Source organism: Stegodyphus dumicola, chromosome 9, assembly GCF_044657685.1.
Source record: "Stegodyphus dumicola isolate Sdum_Otavi_A_Nest chromosome 9, ASM4465768v1".
Classification (NCBI taxonomy): Eukaryota; Metazoa; Arthropoda; class Arachnida; order Araneae; family Eresidae; genus Stegodyphus; species Stegodyphus dumicola.
Genome location: NC_140776.1, coordinates 35,305,576 through 35,329,849, shown reverse-complemented (window position 1 = coordinate 35,329,849; position 24,274 = coordinate 35,305,576).

The following is a 24,274-nucleotide window of genomic DNA, read 5'->3' as shown; positions in this document are numbered from 1 at the left end:
CTTTCGTTCTGTTCAGGATGTTCATTATACATAATACAAAAGGTACTACCATTTCACATATAAATTCATCAAAATTATTTACATTTGCACTAAAATCGTAGCAATATTCTTCATTCAGCAGAGTACGAAATGTTCCATACATATAGGTATATTGCATTCCTGCAACTACAACATTGTATTACATAAAATAAATAACTGTCCAATAGTAATAATGACATAAAAAAATTGTAAGGAGATTTTTTAATGGGTGCATTGAATAATAATTCAGATTAGTTGTTAAAAAAGATTGCATAGGAATACATTAAATAAAACATTTGAATTAATTTTCAAGTAAAAGTGAAAATTATAGACAGTTCCGTTCAGGTTATATTATTCGCCTTTGTTACTCTAGTGGTTTTTAGTCTCAAATCAACATTTGGCCTAAATTTCGCAAATTATTTTCATTTCAAATTAGAATGAGTGTTATATCGTTTTAATATCCATCAATCGTAATTTTTTTAAACGCAGCTTCAGTTTATTTCTGAATTTGTATGATAAATACTGCAAAAGTATTACAATTGAACTGAGTAAGTAGTAGTAGATAAAAAACAGTAGATAAAAATGCGTACAGTAGATAAAAAATTCTCAATCCTAGAAGCATCATTAAATAAATAGCTTTCACCTTCATTAAATTCTTGTTTTAAAATAATTTCTAATCTACTTGTCCTTGATTTTATATAATAATTTTACCGTAACATTCACTAGGGCAGTTATCGCAGCTATTTCTTTATTTTTAAAATGTTACGTCAATACGATACAAGAAATATGCCTTTTATGAAGTATAACTTGTGACAAATCCTTAATAAGGCTCTAAGTGCTATATCTAGGTCTAAGCTGAAACCAGAAACGTCAGAAGAGTTTTAAAGACCTTTGACCCTTTTATTTAAAACTAAGTAACATGAAAAGAAGGCACACTTGGAGCTTACAAAACAATCAACAATTATGAAGGGAACTCAAAGAAGAATTTTAAACTTAAGACTAGATCTAAGTATTAATTATCCAAAGGCTATGCGGAGTAATTAAACTATGAAAGTTGAAAGTTGGCTCTTAAGCTTATACCGGCGTGAAAGCAAGCAAAGTTGAAAACAGGAACATTTATCTTAGAATAGAAAACTAGTGGATTTCAGCAGGCAGAACACGCTCTACCTAAACAATCTCAAACCCTCAGTTAATATGCTACTATATGTTTAAATACAATCGAGCTAATTTGCTGCCTGGCAGGAAAAATAAGAGAGAAGTGACAGCACAGAGTTTTTTTTTTTTTTTTTTTTTTTTTTTTTTATGTGTGTATGTTAACTTTTATTTTATATCCTCGTGTTCCACAAAGTATACCACACAAGTAAGTTATACCACTAAAAAAATAAAAAATGGTACAAAAGCACTTCAAATGAGTAAACATTATTAAATAATTATAAATAAATGGAAAAATAAAGAAAAAGAAAATAAAAGCAATAAAATTATGATAGCTCAAAAATTAAATTCAGAATGAAATTTCGAAAAGCAAAAATTGTCTCTTTAGTCCGAGGAAATTCAGAAAACACTAGTGGCCAAGATACAGGCATGTGCTTCAAAGTTGCCTGAAGTATCTTCTTCTGCAGGACATGATGAAGGCACTTAAGAAAAAGAATTGTTACTAAACTTATCACCGATACCACAGCTGTACAAAGCACTTCAGGCAGGTCCAGATCGTTTTAATTAGCTTTTAAAATTGTCATGTCTAGTTAAAAACTGAGCTAATTTAAAATATGATTAAAACTGATTAGATTTTATCGTGTGAAACATTGAAGTCTTCAATATAGTCTGTAAAAAAAACCCTTTGGTTCATTGTGCTTTTGGTCAGGCCTGTTTTCCCCTGTTTCAAATGCAGATAGCATCATTTATACAGAGGAGCTTCCACTAAGAAACAGGAACACATGGATTTAACTCATTGTGACGTTTCGTTGCTATCTTTGCTAGAGCATCAGTTCTCTTATTTTCAAATTTTCCACGGTGTCGTCGAAAGCAAGCAAAATGGATATCGATATCAAGGACTTGCAAGGACTTAATAAATAACCTGAATTTCAACTGCAAGTTTTTCTGAAACACTAATTTTCTGTAATAATTGTTACAATACAGGTTTGGAACATAAAATAACTGGTTTATTAAAATAAATATTCCTCATAAAGTTTTTAAGCTTTGTTAGAATGACATTTATTATTTCTCTTAATACATACTTATATAGGTTTCTGTTTAAAGACCGTGTATCTTATACACGTTAAATTTTTTTAAGAAATGTAGCTGATTTAAAAATTAAATTAAATTAATGAAGAAAAGTAATTAGAATGTAGATATGGCTATAAATGGCACAATAAGTATATGAAAATGAAACCTGATACTTTTAAACAATTATTAAGCTAATAAACGCTTTTATTGCACAAACAGTCGTTGCAAATTTGTTTACTTAGAAGGCATTATTCATAAAATGTTTCGAAACGTAAAAAACTATAAGTATTTATGTGGTTCGTGGTGTAACGGTAACACCTTCGGCGTGTATTAGAGAGGTTCAGATTCAAGTCCTGACGAAGCCATTGTACACTTTTTCACGTTTCCTCTCTTCAAACTAAACTGATGACTCTGCAAGTGCCGCCCGAACTAAAAGGTGGTGGACAACAATTTGTCAACACTAGCAGTTCGCAATTGAGTCCCCTAATTCCCAGGTGGCATTTAAAAGGGAGAGCATATAAGGTATTATCTCCCTCCTCCCAGCATGCATAAGTCACCACTGTGCATACTGAGTACACTCGGCCCGTATTCCAGAGGTACAATTTCGAGTTCCGGCGATGGCTTTGCATATTTTTCATATTCCATTTCTTCAAAATAAACTGATGAGTGTACATTACCATATCTCCGTTCGTGGATTCTGTGAAAGCAAAGAATAATAAAAAAAATAAAAATAAAAATAAATAAATAAATAAATAAATAAAAAATGGTTCCAAGCCAGGTAGATGCCGTAGAATAATTATTTGTTGAAAATAATTTAACATCATTGAAAGAAGAATAAATGTTAGTTTTCTTGTTTACCTTATATTTAGTAGACATTCCTAAAGCATTTAAGCTGAGATGCTAAATAAATATTTATTATCCTTAAAACTCTCCAGTGAAGATTTTATATTCCCTAAGCCAGTGATTTTCATCTCAACTTAGCTTGAAAATATCCAATTAATACGAAACAAGAAACAATGACTCCGGGCCAAAATTAATTTACTTTTAAAGGGGGTTAAGAAACGGGTTCGGCGGGATGAAATGAAAGGGGAGGCGTTGATAAGTAATCAGATGCGTTCTTTGCGAATTGATTATGCCGAGCTTCCCCCTGATTAATGGAGAAAGGCATCTAAAGCTAAAAGAGAGGACTTTTCGTAATCTGGAAAATTGCGATAAGCCAAATGAAGCTTTTCTGGATAAAACAGTAACTCTGGAACAAGGCAGAATGCAAACAGTTTTAATTAAATAATGATAGAGGAATGTTACTCAGAAGACCTCCTATTTTCCTAACTCTGGGGGTGTCGTTACGCACAATCGACTTATTGTTTTCAGTTAGCCAGCTAATATTATGATTACCAAAGAAAGCTTCGATACATGTACGCCACCTTACATTTTCTGAAGTCTTCGATTTTGCGAAATTACGAAATCTCTAGAGGTAATCATCTTTGTTTTCATTTAATACTTAGGATAGAATGAATATTTGATGTTGTAATAGCATTTAATTAAAAACACTTAACGAAGTTAATAATTGTTAAAATTTGTGTGTATTCATAAATTCTGTAATATTAAATTGCAGATAATTTAAGGATATAAAATGTATGAGTAGTATATTTGCTGATAGGATAACTTTAAAAATGTTCTGATTTTGTCAGGAAGAGGTTCTATTTCATGATCATAAACTACATTATAGTATAACACGTGCTGCCCCTTGGTATACTATATGTAGGAAGATTTCAGAAAACTGCATATTTTAAAAGGTTTGGTTTTAGTTTTATCGAGATTATGGCAAAGCACATTAGGGCTATCTGTCTATGGGGAGGGATGCTTTGATGGAAACCTTTCTAAGAAAAACTGGCTCGTATGTACGTTACACATGAGGAAGCCTACGAAACCTCTCATGCAGTCGGAATCGAGCAGCTTGGAATCGAGCACAGTTCAGAACCACCAGTTCAGAACCAGCGCCTAGCGTCTTTATCTCTCTACCGCTGAAAAGCCACAGATTGTAAAGAACGAAATTCTTAGGTGAATATGTTGTAGAGTCAAATGGTTATTTTGATGCAAGGGACGTAAAAAAGGTGCAATTCTCTCGCCGTGACTAGAACCTAGACCTCCCAAATATGCTTCCAGTGGGCTACCGTTACATCACGAAGGTAAACGTGAACGTCACGAAGGTAAGGAAAATACCTTATAATTGTATGCTTCTTAATTCAGAAAAAAAAATAATTCACAGGGATATTAAACTCCTTTACAGTGTGATTTACACTCATGAGCTAAATCATAATTTTTGCAAAGGACTGTGAAAGTTTACCACTATGATCCACAAAAGTATGTTTTATAATTCTAACCTATAAGGTATCAGAAGTTAGCTAGTGAAGCCTAAATAACTAAATCCTAAATTTACGATTATAGAATATTTGATAATGTCTTTAGCAAATGTCTAATAAATGTCAAATTAGTATATAAAAGAGTTTAACATCTAGTAATTAAACTAATGTGTTATAAATTTTAAAAAATCTTTTTAGAGTTAAGATTCAACTCTTAAAATTTCAACTTACCCACTGCAGAGTGTAACACCATTTTTGAGTAACACATGACGACATACATAGATTCTGTGTTATTCCTCATTTAAGTTACATATTTAGGTATAATTACAGAATCATTAAAGCAAAAACAAAACGAATACCATAAAACCTTCTGCTGGAAGTACAAAAACGCACGTAATTTTCAGTGGTGGTCGACTTATATTCACAACTGAAATCAACATCCAGAATAGCATCACAATGGTTACAGCCCATGGTTATTAAAGCCTATTACATGGTTCTTGTATCATGAAACCCTTAGTTCATATTATGCATCTCCGAAGTATATGTTTTTTGGTTCATCTCAAAGCTTCTGTGGTCCACTGAGATTCATTCTGCACAGTAAAAAACAGTCTAATGAATTCTCAATGAAATATGATTCTTTTCCTCCATACCCGACTAATTTCATATACGAAACTGCATATCCGAAATTTTGAATTATTTTATTAGGCGATTTCCTACCCTCCTTCTTCTAATATCTCCAATCTTTTGGCACTTTTCGTGTCAATTTCTACTTATGGAATACTATAGATTTCCTTTCGCAGCACTTCCATCTGTTATAACAGAAAGCCCCCTCTTTTTATCTTTCTCCGAAGTTCTGACACTTCTTGATCATAAATCTCATCTTTTAGCATGCATTTTAACGCAAGGAAGATTTATGACGTGATTTCCATATTTAAGCACATTTAGAAACATATAGTTGTAATATTTTAACTTAAATAAAATACCGCCATGCCAAGTACTACCATTAAAATAAGACCAACTTTTATAAAGGTAACATATCCCAGTTGCTCAAAACTTCAGTTGGAACACACAACTAAATTTTAATTTTTGTACATTAACATGCGTAACGTACAGTTCTGATTAATGTGAACATAAGTTATATTTAACAAGAATGGGTGTCAATTTCCTTTCCAAACTGGAGTGAGCGCCTTAAAAACTGAGCACCATTAAATTCTAAAATTTGCTTCTTTTAATAATTCTTAGAAAAACACGCTTCTGAGCAAAATGCGCTTTTTATTGTAATTATTGATCCTACAATTAGCATTTGCAAGCCACGAAGTATTGTGAAACGTAATGAAATTCATGTACATTCCTGAATTGTTAGTAAAAGTATTTCTCTTCTCATCATCATAAGTTAGAATTATTTAAAATTATATTATCTATTTCAATATCTTTATACTATATTTGAACAAAACAGGAAATTCGAACGAATATAGTTACCATCGTACAACTTCTGGTATTTATCATTTAGACCTAAATTCACATAATTATTTTGTCTGGCTCTGACAAATGGCTTCGTAAGGCCAGGCTTAAAATCCCAGAAAGGGATTTCGTGTTTGTATGTGCATGGTTTCTTTACGACATGGGTACACTTAACATGCATAGCTTGTAGAGACATTATTTTTATTTTGAAGCAGGAGCCATCGAAAAGGAGCAATGCCTTCCCAGGACTCGAACCACGGGAGTCTCGAATACGCCCTGAGTGTGCTGACCACTACACCACGAAGACATGCTAAGAAAGCGAGAAAGATACCTTATATACTCCATCTTTTAAAGGGTGACTAGGGATTAGGGGACCCAATCGCCAAATCTTAGTGGTAAAGAATCATCATCCATCACCTTTTAGTTCGGACGCCCTTGTAGAGACATTAGGTTTATTTTGAAGTCGGAATCATGAGAAAAGAGCAATGTCCTCGCCGAGACTCAAACCACGGACCTCTCTAATACGCGCCGAGTGTGCTGACCACTACACCACGAAGGCATGTTAAGAAGGTGGGATAAATATCTTATAAGCTAACTGAACGTTTACTAACATTATTTTGTGGTAAGGAAAGAAATGTAACATGCTTCGGATATGCTTCCTTGGGAAAGATTCTTCTTTAAAACTAAGATGCAGTAGACAAAGTCGCAAATATGATATCCAAAAATCATGCCAGAGACAGAAGCAATTCTGAGCTCCCCTGCATTATAAATTCATGGACTTGGTTTAAAGATACTTAAAGATAAGATAAGATAAATGAAACAAGAACAAAAGTATTCTCCCTTCTAAAACAGCGAAATAGTTTTTGAATTTATAATTTAAGACTCCTTAGATGTTCTTCGAAACATTAAAAGCATATTTTGTAATTTTATTTTATTTCGGAATATCCATTTGCTATAAAACTTGAAATCGAAATTTCAGATGCTTCTTCCTTTTCCTTTCAATGATGTCGATGATAAATACATTTCTTTCATACTTTTGATATTCTGATATCTTTTATATAACATATATTTATTTACAGTAAATTCGTTTCCACTTCTGCAAAAGTTAGTTTATACTTCTCAAAAACGAAGAACAAGCAGTCATTTTTAATAATGTACACTAATTTAATATGTAATGTTAATAATTTCAGTAACAGTAATTTGTAATGTTAATAATTTTAACATTACAAATCTTCAAAATCACAAGCATGTTAAGGACATGGAATTAACAGGTACAAGTAAAAGCAAGACCCCTTCGAATTCTAGTAAGTGTATTAGGTATCTCAAGGCCTTGCCAACCGTTAAACTTCCGCCTCAATTTTGAACGGGTTGTCAGACGATCTCCCCCACCTTTTACCACTACCAAATATCTCTTGAGAGGACTTTCAGCCCATCGTGCAGTTTCAGCAGCTCCTTGCAGTACGAGCACTATATGCTTATACCATGCTTCCGTTAAGAGCCGAACCCGGGCATGACATTTCTATATTTAGGCAAAAAACATTTGAAGCCTTTTTTCGATTAATAAAACTTCTAAGAATTTTGTAAAAGCATAAATATTAACTAATAAGCAAATTTTAAGCTGGTATTTATACAGACTCTTTAGTAAGTCTTACTAAAATTTATTAACATGAGATTTTAAAGGATGATTCAATTGATATAATAATAGATAATATCATAATAGATAATAAGGCTGCGGTAATGAAATCGGAAAGCTAAACAATTCGAAAGATACATTAATCATTTTCTTAACAAGAGCTACAAAATGTGTCAATTAGAATATTGTCTGTGTGAATCCAAGGAAAAGCTCAATTCAAATATCAAGAAAAACTGTTACTGCCATTATTTAGAAATGACAAAACTAAATATAGCTCCAATGCTTTTCTGGTTATCTAAACATTTCACAACACGAAATGACAGAACTTGAAGTTCGATGATTGATACGACGAGAGAAAAAAAAGAAACAAATTAAAAACCAGGAGAATGGAGAATTGCTTCCCATCTAGGATAATGCACCCAATACATAATTTTCAGTTTCATCGAACTTTGCCTTAGTATAATAAAATATTTCGACTATTCACAAGTATCTATTACTCGATTTTGGGCATTTGTTGATATAGTTAAAATTTGGATAGTACAAATAATCCATGGCACTTGCACACTGACAGTTACATTCTGTAAGATCGAGGTAGCCGCCCACATGGTATAGTGGTTAGGAAAGCGGTATCCAAGGGTCGGGATACGAATTCCGGTAAAGGCATGGATATTTGTAAATGTATATATAGTGTTCGTGAGGCATGGGGGCATTCTATATATGCGGCGAGCCAAAAGTCCTATCTAGAGTTTGGTGGTAGACGATGAGGGGTGGGGTACCCTCAGACACGTCCCGCGGGGTGCTCTCCATCAATACTGGAGACAGAATTGAGCCTGGAACAGTCGTAGTATCACCTGTAAAGTGCTCAAGGCTCTTGCCAACGACAAGCGTAATCGCGCACATCTTGCCACGATGAATTTCGTGGGCTTGTTCTGGTGTCACTGTCAGACAAGTGAATAAGTCACAAGACAACAGATCGGGATTATTTTATTAAAGCGAAGTATAAATGGGCTATGTGCCAATTTTATCCAGGCATAAATTTGAATTTAGTGTATAAAACTTCCTTTACTTTCACTCACTCAGCCGCAAGCATCTGATTGTCTTTAATTTTTCTTCATTAGTAAACGTTTGACTGAAAACAACTTTCCTTCTTGATTTTCTTCAGGAACAGCCAGTGCAACTCAAACGATTTTGCTTTGCTCCTGTAATTTATGCGACAGTCACATATCAAGCTAAGCTGATGATGAGCAGTTGAATGTGGACATTCATTTTTTGCGCTATTGTCCGAAATATTCATGCGTAGAAGGCTCACTTTAGTCTTTAACTTGGATAAATGTAGATTGCTGGTAACGAATTTCGACTCTTTATTTTCTGCATTGCAAACGAACAACTCATTCTACGTTAGTTCCTCTACAGAAACTTTTATTGACATTTTTCGCTGAAACACATGAAGAAATTTTCAGTTTCTAACTTTTAAAAAAGGTTTTGAATAGTTTTCTCTTCCTCTTTCACTATATTATATATATATATTCGGTACTTTCATTATTAAATATTAGTTGTGTCATAACATTCGTACAGACGCTTATTTGCAAACAGGATGTTTCCATTGTCTGACATATTACTTTATATTACTGATGACCCAGGGAACAAATAATAAAATTAAATAATGAATACACATCTGAAAACGCAGTATTACTTTGAATCCTTAATAGTTAGTTGTTACATACTGTGATGGGCTTTATTTGTTATGTTCTGTGATGAACGAAAACAATTTGAGAATTTAAAAATGCGTCTTCATTTTATACATAAATAAGCATCATTTTCTCATATTAGTAAATAATCGATTCAGTGACTCCTTCAAAGGCTAGAATTCCAAATCATTTTGATCTATTGGTGCAAGCGATATCGTTAATAGAAGAGATGTTTAATATCAGTTGTTATTTAGGACATCCGAAATTCTTCGTCAAGTGCTTTAAATTTGTTAGTCTAAAGTGGCGGTAGACACAAGAATACAAATTACGTCTTATAGTATCATTGAATGTTAAAAAAAAAAAAAAAATTGTGTGTATGTAAATAATTTTAGTAAAATTAAAAGTAAATTGTAGTATCTCTTGTATAATGTAATATGACAATATGAAAGATCTTAAGCGTGTTAAGCATTGCTGGAAAAACAGGGTTACACGAGTAAGTCCATCTAACATTGAAGTAAATGGCTGTTTTGCAAATTTCCTAGATAACGCCAAACTGGCAATGGTGTAGCTGACTATCACCAAATTTTACAAGAAATCGCCAAAAGTCGCCAAACTTGGCAACATATTGAACCTATACCTATGTAACTATAACTGTATTCGGCCATGTTTAAGTGTAACTTGTCTGCCTTCCATTTCAGGCAATCGAAGGTACTGGATGTTTCTGGACGGACGGGGGGAAAAAGAAACAGAATCTGAGTGGTAATTATAAAACGTTTGTACAGATATTCTTCTATTTTTTGGAACTTGCTCGCACTCGTATAGCTGATTGGCCGCGAGACCCTTGACTACAAACAGCCTGCAAATTGCGCATCAATGTATGTTTCGTCCTTACATGAACAGTTTTCTATCTACATTGCTCAAAGAAAAAAAAAAAAAAAAAAGAATAGATTTATATCTCCAGTTCTACTCGGCCAATTACGAAATTCAACTTGAGTTTTTCATGTCTCGAAAGCGCGACTTAGGATATGTATTAGATTTGTATATAACATTGTTCTAATATGGGTATTTTGACACAAAGTCGGACTTTTTCTGAAATGACGCACAAATTCTTTTTCCATATTTCGATTCTACGACTCAAATTATGCCAGAATGTCAAGTATTTAAAAACCGCACCAGTAGTTTTTAAAATATTAGCTCTCAAAATTTAGCTTCTCAATGTTAATTTAATTTGATATATACAATTTATTAATATCACTTCGTTATTAAATTTACTTGATTCCTTCTTCCTGAATTTGAAATTTAGACTTAATCCAAATATAATTTGCAAATATTTTTGATTATTTTTTCTAATTTGCATTTTATTTTGAAAATATAATTTTATAAATTTTTCGAAAAAGAAAATTAGTAAAGTATTATAACCTAGAATAATGTTAACATCATCTTAAAGTGGATGATTTTATAGGCATTTGCGTCTTTTATTCAAAATTTCCTAAGATATACGTGAATTTACATTTTGTATTGAAATTTGGCATTTCTGTTATAAGGGATAATAATGTCAAATATGGTTTACGCACTTTGTTTAATTATTTGAAAGAATATATGATGAGTTTTTCCCTTCATCAGCAAAAAGAGGAAAAGAAAATAGTTTGCTATAAATTAAGAAGTTCGCCAAGTAAACTATTCTTGCCACAAACTGATTGCGATAATTTTGCAATGCGAAGATAAATTTTTGACTTTCTCCGTAAATGTCGCACCAAATTTTACAAAATTTATTTTAAAAAGCTAATATTTTAAAAACTACTGGTGCGGTTTTTAAATACTTGACATTCTGGCATAATTTGAGTCGTAGAATCGAAATATGGAAAAAGAATTTGTGCGTCATTTCAGAAAAAGTCCGACTTTGTGTCAAAATACCCATATTAGAACAATGTTATATACAAATATTTAGGTATAATTTGAGTCGTAGAACCGAAATATAGAAAACAATTGACTATCGTTTCAGAAAATGTCCGGTTTGGTGGCAAAATACCTGTGTTAGAATAATGATATATATACATATACCTATACATCCTAAGTCGCCCATTCGTGACGAGACAAACGCATTTTGAATTTCTTCAATTGTTGTGTAGAGAATTTGTCTGATAGCGTTATAAAAACTAGGTGAATGATTTTCTGATTTATGGAAATCTTAATTTTATTTGGTTCTGAATTATTTATTTTAATACTTTAATTTTGGGGAAAAACAGATGCTTCTGGGAATATTATTTATTTTTTCTTTTATTTGCAATTTTTGTACAAGCTTTGATTCATTGTGAAAAGAAGCAGGGAAAGGGAGGCAATTTTGCTAAGTCATGATTTTGCGCGCTTTGTCCTTTAAAATGTTCTAGAAGGAATTTCATTGTGCAGTTGACCTTAGGACAGGAAGTACGTGACAGAAGGGCCAGAGGTTGCCACTTGACTTTCGATGTAAGTCATTCAGGTTTTGGCGAGTGAGGGTCCGGTTGTTGGCTAAGTGAAGAAGGGCGCGCATCACCCTTATTTCCGCATTCAGGGGTTGAAAACGCAAATTTTGCCAAAATTAAGGGGGAGATAATTGAAGCCATAGTGGGAGCCCGCGTTTGTGAAGGAGACGAAGAAAATTCGAGTTTGAATCACTTTTCGTGCGAGACCTGGCGAGACTTGCTTGCGGAGCTTACTTTGGACGTCATTCTTGAAACTTGCTCTGGGGTTGAGCTTTCTAAACGATGTAATTTACGAAGAGAGATGCTCCCCGGCCGCGTTTTGACTAAGAGGCGAGAGACTTTATTCACTTACTCTTGGAATCACTTACTGGGTGGACTTGCTTACTTTTGGCCTAAGACTGTAACTTCGAGCTTGCTCTTGGGATGAGCAAGAAAAGGCGAGCCGTAATTGCCTAGAGAGACATTTCCGGCCGGGAACTGCAAACATGCTCCCCTGCCGCGTTCTGGTTAAAAGGCGAAATTGAACCGGGCGAGTGACTTAAGACTTTCAAAACCAGGCGGGCAGGCGTGCTGGGCAGCAGTGCTCCTGTTTCTGTTTTCCAGAGTGAAAATAGCTTCGTCGTTATGAAAACCAGTGACCTACGTGTGTGTTTCACCAATAGTGCCAGGACAGGACGATGTCCTCTGAAACTTCCATTTGTGACCGTAAAAATCAGCCCCACCGACGTCAACGCTTATTAGGATACGAGTCCTCCACTTCAAGACGTCCTTACAAGATAAGTTCTATTTTTTTGTGTTTGAACTTTAAGTAAGGTTTCAACGACTTCCTTGGAATGTAAAATAACAACGTCGAATCTTAAATTAATTCTCAGGCTTTCAATTGTTTCCCTTTCCCCTTCTTAATTGACCGAGACAAACCTTAAGGTCTTTATATGAATTAGGATGTAATAATTTAAGTTGTTTGCGTAATCATCCTTAGAACAGATGTGAATTTCAAATAATATGTTTTCTTTAACCTCTTAGAAATTATACAACGGATACCCGTTAAATTAAAAGGGTCATGTAATAGATTTGCAAATCATGAATTTAAATGTAACAAACAAAAAGTAAATGACAAATTGAAGTATTCACCTGTGTCTAAAATAAGTAAATTGAAACTAACAAAAATAAGAAGTTTGACTCCCTGTTTTGGATAAGATTAATTTTTAATTGTGAGGAATTTGAATAAACTGGTATTTAATCTGGAAACGTATTACTTATGTTTTCTTTATAACCTTTATGTGTTTTTCTTATATATATATATTGATTTTACATGTTATTTATTCGATCCTCTCACGGCGCGATCCCGGATGCATTTTCACAACGCAATGCATTAAAAATTCACTTATACGATCACTGAAAGTTTGGTAATTAGCACTCTTAAGAGTTTAGTTTCGCAGTTGATATTTAGCTAGTTACGGTTTCACCTGTCTGTTTCTGCATTAGTTTCCGCCCTAAGAGGAAGTTGTAACACAGCATTGGTGCCCATGATTGTTCGGCAAAGTATAGAAACAAAACATAGGTTTCTCTCTTAGAAACAGAACATTGGTGTAGTAGCTAGTCAACACAATCGGCTCATCAGAACGGCAGATATGGAGATATAGAACTGTCCTCCCCTATATTATTCCAATGGGGAACCTGAAGGAGTATTATTTTCGTTTTGCGATTTTGCAATGGTTCACTATAAATGTCCGTTTCTCTTTTCCACCTGTTGTCTTCAAATGTTAGAGTCCTACGTTATATTTGAAAAAAATTAAATAATGAAAAATTTGCATAAATGTATGTATATTTCTCGCAGTGTGATAAAACAACGATAGATAGAGCCGTCAAATTTTGAATGACGTAATCCTAGGGCGAATACGGGCATGTAGAAGCCCAAATTTGACATTTGAAATTTGTTTTATTATCGATTTCATATTTTGTAACATTTTAACGAATTTTTGATTAACAAACTCCAGGATTTTAAAGCGAGCAATGGCAACGTTGTATAGAAAAAACATTTTTATCTCCAGCGCGTAAGACTCGGAAATTCTATCGGAAATTCTAAAGATATGCTCAATTTAAAACTGTTTTGCGATAATGCTCTTGAACTGAATTTTATGTTTTAAGTGATATTTAATAAATAAAGGTAATATTTAAAATGTTAAATAAACGCCCCTTTGGATGTAATTTAAAATCTGAAAACTTTCAGTTTTTTTATTTGATTTATTACTATTTTTTATACGCATTGCACATAGTATATAACTTCATATAGTCCTGGTTAATATTGCTATTTGCATTAACGCTTTTGCACTATTTGCGTTATTTACCTCCTAAACATGAAGTAATTGGCAAGCTCCTCCTTCCACATTCCCTGATTCATCATGAAGCACACCTAACCAGCACTGACACTGGCCAGTTCCCATTCTACAATAAATTGAAGATGGGTATAGAGGCACATAGCTTCATTCTATTTGCCCTTGTCAAAAACTAGACTTTTCTGGAAAAGTTTTTATTACAATCTCAAGACCGGTGAGGCCCTGATGGGATTCTCTCAAAGTATTGGCAATAACAGGGAAAACTATTCCTTTCCTACAAGCTAGCGATACCGACTAAATATCAAAGTTTTCAATTAGTTCAGAGTTTAGCCCCGACTATTGAGAATATTAAGAGATGACTGTGCAAGTTTCCGCATTTAATTTATATTATATTGTTTCGTGTTTAACGTTCTTAGTACTTCGAATTGATAACCTCTGATTAGGCTCATTTATACTGAGAAAAGCAGTACGATACTGAGTACTTGTCTTTTGGGAAAGGTCTCAGAACTGTAAAGTTTTTCTTTTGAGAAAATAAATGTTACCGGTTCTATGTGCATTAGATCTGTTACGAACCCGTTCGTAAGTAACAATGTCTTCTTCACCATTATTGGTTTACCTAACTTTAACAAGCAAATTGCATAAAATGTAACATATAAAACACTTTTGTTTCAATGTTACACTGTTTATATTACATTATTAATCTGCGTAAGCACTCGCGTGCTTTTGGACTCATAAGACCTTCATATCAGTAGAAAACATTCCAATTACATGTTTATCTGCTCCCATTTCTAAAGAGAGGCGAATAAAACTTTTATTAGAAGCTCGCTTCCCTGTATGCCACAGTCTTAGATATTAGATGAAACTTTATCTTCATCCGCCAACAAAAGAAAAACAAACTTGACTGCTTTATTAGCCTCGACGTTCCTGTAATATCGAAACACCATGCGAAGTTTTTATTCCTTTAAAACTAACAAAGATAAATTAACAACACACTACGGTATACATCAATCATTTTTAAGACTGAGCTTTTTTAAATTTTGTTTATTCGAGATAATTTAAGTTTCCATTATCCTAGAGTTCAGACATTGATGAACGACACAACTGAGCAGCTGTCGCTGATATGTTAATGCTACTCAATTCTAACGGAGGCCTCGGGCTTCTATTTTAGGGTCTAAGACTGTGGAATATTGCTGAAGTGTAAGGGGGGGTTTAAAAAAATTTCTATTTTTTTGTTTATTAAAATTTTTAATAAAGAAAATGTACCCACATTTTTCTTATTCGTTTAGTACAAAAAATAGCAAGTTATATTTTTCTGTATTCAGATTTCATGCCTTAAATCTAGTCAAATAAGTCTCATTAACTAAGGTAGCTGAAATTAGCAGTAGCTTTAATAAGGTGTAAAATAAAAGTTTGTCTTAATTCCTTAGAATAATAATTTCATTCATAATGGGATAAATATTAATAATTAAATGATAATTTTAAAATAAATTAGAAGAAGCCTCTTATTTTTAACGCGACGTTTTTATTCGAATATTTCACAACTTTTAAACCCAAAGGAGCCTTAACTCAGAAGAGATATTCATTTCGTTTTGGCATTATGCGTCGGTTCACTGTAAATGTCTGTATCACTTTTCAAACTGTTGCCACCAAATATTATCGCCCTGTGTTAGATTTAAAGAAATTGAATAATGAAGAATCTGCATAAATATATGTCTGTTTTTCGCATTGTGATAAAACAACGGTATCTAGAGCCATCGAATTTTGAATAACGTAATCCTATGGACTTTATATTTTGTAACACTGTAACGAATTTTTGATTAAGAAACTCAACGATATCAAAGCGAGTAATGGTGACACTGTACGAAAACAAATATCTCCAGAGCGCCAGACTGTGTATCGAAAATGGTCATTTATAATAGTTTTGCGATACTCCCATTGAATTGTATTTTATATTTTAAGTACGAAGAACATGATATTTAATAAATAAAGGTAACACAGAAAACGTTAAAAAACGGGAGTAATGGGAATCTAGAAGCTTTCAGATTTACTTATAATATGAAATAAAATGCTTATAGAATTCGGAAAATTTATTTTATTTTCCATTTACAGTCATATATTTACATTAAAAATAGTTCACTTGGGTAATAACTCTTTGAAAACTCAGCATTAAATCCCATGATACGCACGTGAAATGATATTCGGTTGCTAGTAATAGATTTTTTTAAATGTTACTTGCGTCAGCAAAATGTAATTATTGATTTATTCAAAGTGGGGGTAAATAATGTTTTCAAATTTTAACAGTCGCACAAAACAATTTGTTAATTGTTTTAGCGTTCTCGCTAAGTTCGCAGTTAATCAGTGTGTTGTTAAACTCAGCTCCTGCTAAACCATTTTTTTGTCTTTTTATCTTTAATATTAAGCACCGTTTTCTTTCGACTTACTTCATATGAAATTCAAAATCACAAAAATTTTAAAAGCAATTAACAGCGGATGTTTACAATTCCCGATATAGTGTTAACAGTGAGCATACATTTATAGACGAAAAGGGCATAAGCCCGAATTTGATATTTAGTCTGGAAACGGGTTTTTGCGTCGTCTACTATAAACAGAAGTATCACATTTGAAATTGTTTCCACCATACATTATCTCCCTTATTATTTTTAAGAAATTAAAAAATGAAATATCTGCGTGGATGTTCCTCGCATTGTGAAATAATGTCGGTACTTAGGGACATCAGATTTGGAATAACGTAGTCTTCTTCCCGAACATATGCTGATGGAAACCCGAAGTTTGAATTTCGAATTTTATATTGTAAAGAAATCCTTGATTTTAAATATTTTGTGCTTCTGTTGAACTGAATTGTATACGGCACAAGTGTGAAGAGAGCGATATTTAATTAATATATTTAACATACAAAACGCTAATAGTAAAAAGACGAACAAAAAAGTTCGCAAGACATCTTACTAAGAAAACTGAAGATTGATATGATGAACTGAGATAAGTCTGAAAAATAGAATGATATAATGCGAACACTTAACATTCCACCTAAACATATGTCGCTACGCTGCTTTTAAAAGTTTTTTAACTTTGTGTTTTCTTATAATTTATTGCTTCTGTTGAAATGTATATGCAGTAAGTGCGAATAAAATGTTGTTTACTAATTAATGATGTTTACTAAGCTAAAAATACAAAAAGAGCTGTGTTAGCAGGAATGACAGACTGCAGCATAAGACTAGTAGGGGACGAGTTCAGGAAGAGAGTAAAAGAAAAATCAACAACCCTCTTTTGGGCTCGAGTTATATTGACCTTACGCAAGGCTCGAGTTATATTGACCTTACGCTTTGTAGCTTAAGGCTGCTGCCATACGTTCAAGGTTGGAATATCTCTGAGGAAGATTTTCTTTCTGACCATAAAATGATTATCTTTGAACTTGTTTTATGCCGTCCGATTATATCTTTTAATTTGTGTACTTTTAATTTAAAAAGAGCGAACTGGTTTTTATTTACTGAACTTTGTAAGAGAGAATTGTGTAACTTGAATATCCTTCTTAACAGTTGCTCTGATTGTATTGCATTAGAAAATGTTGTAAACAGACATTCTACCGTTATTTTTAGTTGTGCTTTACTTTCAATTCCGATGAAGAAAAGTAAGCAGAATGGGGTCCTTGGTGGTCTAAGGAAAGTGATTGTTATAGAAAGCATGTAAATGCTGCTAAGCGTGGATTCCAGAGAGAAAGAAATGGTCTCCTTAAAAACATTTATAAAATTAAATATTTCGAATTGCGGCATAATTATAAGGCTAAATTAGCTAATGCCAAGCTTGAGTCGTGGAGAAATTTTTTTCTCAACTATTAATGTTCACAATGTCTGGAAATACATATATAAGTATGGGGTTAAGACCAATTTTGCGAAAATGGTTGAGATTTCGGGAATTAAACTCCCGGATGGCAGTGTTACTTCGAGTTCGAGTGATACAATTGTTGCTATAATGACAAAGAATTTACCAAGAGATAATGCGCGTGATGATATAAATTCTCATAAAACTATGTGTACTGAGTCTGATGGACCTTATATTTCTTTTATGGATTGTCCGTTCTCTACTTCAGAAGTTAACAGTGTTATTAAAAATCTCAAGAAGAACAAATCACCTGGACTTGACTCTCTTTCTAATGAAATTGTACAGCACTTTCATGCGGTGGATAGCACATTTTTACACAGACTTTTCAACCTTTGTTTACAGATGGCAGTTTTTCCAGCACAATGGAAGAGGGCTCGAGTTGTTTTGATTCCTAAAACTTTAGATACAAGAACCCCTTATCTTGATAATATTAGATGCATTAGTCTTTTGCCTACTTTGGGAAAATGTCTTGAAACGCTCTTCATTAACAGAATAAATTGGCATTTGAGATAGAAATGCTTTTATAATGATTCTCAGCTCCGATTTACTTCTCGGAAGTCCGCTGAAGATGCCATTATTCGCCTTTGTAGTATCTTGCAGTCTGCAAGGAAAATGTGTATACTACACTTCTTTTTTTCCTGGATTTCAAAGGAGCTTTTGATATTGCTTGGTGGCCATCTATCTTAAAAATTTTAAAAGATGCTGGTATACCACATAATATCTATAACCTTCTTAAAAGCTTCCTGAACGAGAGGACCGCTGAGCTTCAGCTTGGGAACGAAGCTAAGGTTTATTCTCTAGAAAAAGGTTGTCTACAAGGCTCTGTATCCGGACCTACGCTTTGGAACGTAATAAATGATCTTTTAAGTCATCTCGACGGTTGTTTAAAAATTGCTTTTGCAGACGACTTGCTATTAAATTTCAAGGAAGGATTTTCAAGGAAGGATAACATTCTTTGAGAGCACAAGAAGTTCTAGATTTTTTCTCCAGTTGGGCGATTTCTCATAAACTCACTTTCAATCCTTCAAAAAGTAAAGCTATGCTTGTTTCCAGTACGTTTGATGAACAAAATATTGCTCCTTTGATGCTCGATAATTCTCCTTTGGAATTTGTAGAAAATGTTAAGTATGTTGGTATCATTCTTGACCAAAAATTAACATGGAAAAAGCGCACTGAATTCCTTTCTGATAAATGTGAAAAATTATTAATGGCTTTCACCGAATCGCCAAAAATAATTTTGGAGTAAGCTATGATGCTAAGAAACTCATGTATAAGCAGTGTATTGTACCTTTCATTTCGTACGGCTGTCGTGCTTGGGGACATGTTCTTGCCAAGAAGGTCAACAAAAGAATTTTAAGAAAGATTCAACGTAGATTTCTTCTTCGTATTATTAGTGGTTATAGAACCTTAAGCTATGAGGCTACTTTTATTCTTGCAGGAGTTCCGCCTATTGATTTTGAAATTGCATATAAGAATAATATTTTCGAGTCATTGGCAATTGATGCTTTGGAAGACTGTATTAATGAAATTGTCCCCTTCACTGATCTTCCTCATCCCGCTACTTTAGAACCCATAAATTTCTGCGATTATAAAGAGACTGCTAAAATAAGTTTTGATATGGTTTTCTTTACAGATGACAACAAGATGAGCAACAAGGTTGGCCTTGGATTTGTTCTTTTTGAAGGCCATTCCGAGGTTTGTTTTCTTAAACACCATATACAGAATGAATGCACAGTTTTTCAATCAGAACTTCTGTGCCGTCAAATGGATCCAGGATTATGGGACAATATCCTCAAAGTACCTTATTTGTTCTGATTCTCTTTCTTCTCTTCAACTTTTGAACAGTATTACCAGCTGCGATAAATTAGTTATCGAAACCCTAGTATCTCTTAGTTCACATAGAATTAGAGGTATTGATATCTGCTTGGCTTATGTTCGTGCTCATCATGGTTTCTACGGAAATGAAAGAGCTGATTTCTTAGCTAAAGATGCCTTAAATTTACCCATTGATATCAACATTAGCATTCCAAAGAGTTATTATAAGTCATTTCATTATAAAAAGCTTTTAGCTATGTGAAATGAGGAATACATTTAATCTTGTAATGCTGAAGTCACCAAAAGGTTTCTTCCTTCTATATACCATAGACTGAATTCCGAGACTTTCCTCTCGTTAAATTTTAAAGTGTCTCAGTTTTTATCTGGTCACGGTAAATTTGCAAGTTACCTGTTTGGTTTTAATCTGCGATCAAACAATTTATGTGAATGTTCAAAAAGAGTTCCTCAGGATGTGGAACATTTGATTTTCTCGTGCCCTACATTTGATGGCCCTAGATTATACTAACAGAACGATTTGAAAGTGTTCGGAGTGACTTGGCCTTGTTCGGAGTGACTTGGTTCGGAGTGACTTGAGTGAACTTATCTGTTTTCGTGAAGTCCAGACTGCTGTTCTCTGCTTTTGTTCGCTTTATTTATGCATGTAACTTTTAATGTTTATTTATGCATGTAACTTTTAATGTTTATTTATGCATGTAACTTTTAATGTTTATTTATGCATGTAACTTTTATGTTTATTTATGCATGTAACTTTTAATGTTTATTTATGCATGTAACTTTTAATGTTTTAGTTAACTTACTTCTGCAAGCCCCGTGTTGTACATATGTCGTGCATGGGGAGTCTGTATGTTCTCAAAGGGAAAAAAAAAACCTCTTTTGGGAGACCTTTAGTGAATCCTATCAGATTTTTGTTTTTTCCTCCCCTCCCCATTTTTCCACTTAATTTTCCCCATTTTCGTATTAATTCATCATAATCAGTGCTCTGTTTTCGTAGTAAGATGGCTAGCGAAGTTTTATATGTAATAAATATCACGTACACCACGTAAACCACTTATCACGTACACCACTCACGCCACGTAAAATTCAATTCGACAGCAAAGTCACAAAATATTTATAAACAGCATATGTATAAAATTTCCGATAGACAGTCACGCACACTGAAGATAATTTTTTTTTTTTTTTGTTTCCCTGCACAGTATTACCAGTGCTTGCTTTAAAATCGTTGAATTTATTTATGCGAAATTCATCAACATTTTACAAAATATGAAACTGATCATAAAGCAAATTCGAAATTCAAATTTCGGGCTTCCGGTTTCCCATGTTTGGATGAAGGACTGCGTTATTAAAAACTTGCTAACTCTATATACCATTCGTTTTTTCAATAGTCCGAGGAATATGTACATACAGGCATGCAGATTCTTCATTTTTTAATTTCTTTAAAAATAATTGGTGGCACCCCTGTTTAACGGAATTTTCAATAAAATGATTTTAATGAAATATTGAAATTGAAACCATTATTAAGGGATTTTTCAATTTCCCTAATAACGGATTTTTAAAAATTGGCTTCATATTTTTTGTTTGATGTTTATGCGAGTTTTCGCACATCCCTTAGGTTAACGAACAAACTAAACTTACTGGAATGTTACTGTACCAACATTTTACCATATGATGCAGCGGAGAAAAATCTTTGAAAAGAATTTTGTATTAATTATGATATTGTAGCTCCCAAATTTGAGGAGAATGACGTTCACTTAGTATTTTTATTTCATAATTTTCTTATAATTTATTGCGTGTGTTTTAATTATTAAATTTTCATCATTGATAACAATTTCATCTTTGATAATTTGTAGTTGAGAATAAATAACCGAAAATTAATAACAGTTACAAAAAAGATTTTATACAATAAGCCTTTTTTTTTTAAATAGATATGATCATAAATGTACTAAAAAGGGGAGGAATAATTTATCGTACATTTTAACGGGAATAATAGATGAAATAATTATATTTAAAGAATTCATGATTAATTTTGTATCGCAAATAATATAAGCATGGGTACCTGTACAGCGAAATCCATCAGGCTAATTGCATTGTAAAATGTGTAAACCTTCTTTTTAAATTCTCTTTTAATTTAATTGCATTACAAATGCGCAAGTCATTATCTTTTACAATTTATCGTAGGCGTCCAAGGCTCTTATTATTTTGAGTATAACATTATTTCTACTTTTGCCAAATACCATTCGTATGTAATATATAATATAAAGATATTATTATTAATTTTATAAATTAATATGTTTAAGTCCAAAGTCTTGAGATTGACAGAGAAAATCTTTGGCAGCTATCACTGATCAGGTTTTCTGTTAACCTCTCTCTTACTGAATTAATTGATTGCCTTTAGCTTCGCTAACCGTATTTGTTTCCTGAAACTTTAGAGCAGACCTAAAGTTCATACTTAAAGTTCATTTAGACGCATTTTGCTTTCTGTTTAATACTTTAATTTGACTGAAACATTTGTTGTAGGTTTCACTCAACTAGCGGCTATTATGTTCTTTTTAGTTTGTTTGTTAAACTTTTAGTAAATTTCTTAGTCAGTTAGTTAGTTCGTGTAGCTTTCAGACTAACATGTTAATTAATAGATTTATTTTAAACCTTTATTTGTGTTGTGCGTACTTTACTTGAAAGATATGATGGAATGATGAGCCATCTATCTGTTTCTACAATGGCAAAAAATAGCAGTTTAAGTATTGTTAAACTGCACACAATAAACTTGTAATTTGCATTTTTAAATGTTATTAGTTTTAAGTTTAACTTAATTTAAGTTAAATTTAATAGACAGTCAAACTTAATTAAAGTTAAACTTAGTTCTAAGTTTAACTTTAATTAAGTTTTTTAAGTTTTAAAAAAAATTAAAAAAATAACTTTTAAGTTTAATTTTTAAGTTTTAAGTTTTACATTTTTTAATTTTATTAGTTTTAAGTGTTATTAGTTGTTAGTTTTAAATGTTATTAGCTAAAATTTGCATTTTTAAATGATATTAGTTTAGCTGATTCAATTACAACCGAACTTTCTATGATTTTCGCAACCTATGATTTTTCAGCAGTTATCTGTACAAAATACTACATTATTTCTCTCGATATTATTTTGAACTTTATATTATTTATATTATTATTACTATGAACTATTATAAGATGTTTTTAAATTGCTTACATGAGAAACTTAAATTTAAACCCATTTTGTAGATTTAATGAAAATGTAATTTCCTTGTTGCGTCATATCTGAAGATCCTTTTCAAAATATATGTGAAAAGTTTTGATCTGCTGATAGTTTCTCGTGAGAAAAGCAAATTATTAATTCCGTGGCATACTTTCCATTTTGAAAGATATCTGTCGCTTGTTAAAAACTATTTTCCTTTTTAGACATTCCTCTTCATTCATTTTTTTCTCAAATTAGGCCCCTCACAAATTTTCTCTTACATCGCAATACATAAAGCATGATCAATATATTAAATTCTCTAGGTGTTCTTAATCATTTCTTACACCGCAATACATAAAGCATGATCGATATATCAAATTTAGTTTCTCTAGGTGTACTTTCTTGAAAGCAGTACTTTGAAACCTATTTACTTACTACAGTCTTCAAGAGGTTCCTGGTTCCTCCCTCTCCGCCTCTTTACCATGCATGTCTAATGCCCATTTTCGTTTTTTTTTTTTTTTTTTTTTTTTTTTTTTTTTTTTTTTTCAAACTTTTTATTTTTATTTCACTTTATAATAATTCACAAGTTACTATTGTGATGGTCAATTTCCTCATTTCATATTTATTCAAATTTAAATAGAAAAAGATCCGAAGGTAATATACGTATTCAAACCGGACAGATTCAAAAAAGGTATTGATAACGAGCCCTAGATGAAGCGTATTTTCGGTCAAAAGTACGTTGCCTCTAGTACGAAGCGTTACATTATTTTGTATATCTGATAATTAGAATTTAATTCCTGGCAAGAAAATCTTTATCAAAACGTCGGTTAAATATGGGGGAGATTCAAATGAGAACGAATTAGAAGAAACCTATCGTATGTATGTAACAAGAATCCCATGGGTAATCTATAAAGTTCCTTCCTTAATGTTAATTAACCTTTTTTGTTTTGATTCAGATTTTTACTGTCCCTTCTCCTTTCCGTTTCCCCGTCAGAATGCAAATTAGTTAGCGTGTATTTAAGTTGATCTTCTTAAATTGTACGACAGAGAGTGTTCTGTCCCTCCAGGCCACGTTACTACTTTACTAGATCAGATAAGAATTATACTCATCGGCATCCACTCCGAGTTTCGAGCCAACTTCACGTTAAATGATCGTTGTAGCCTTATTTAA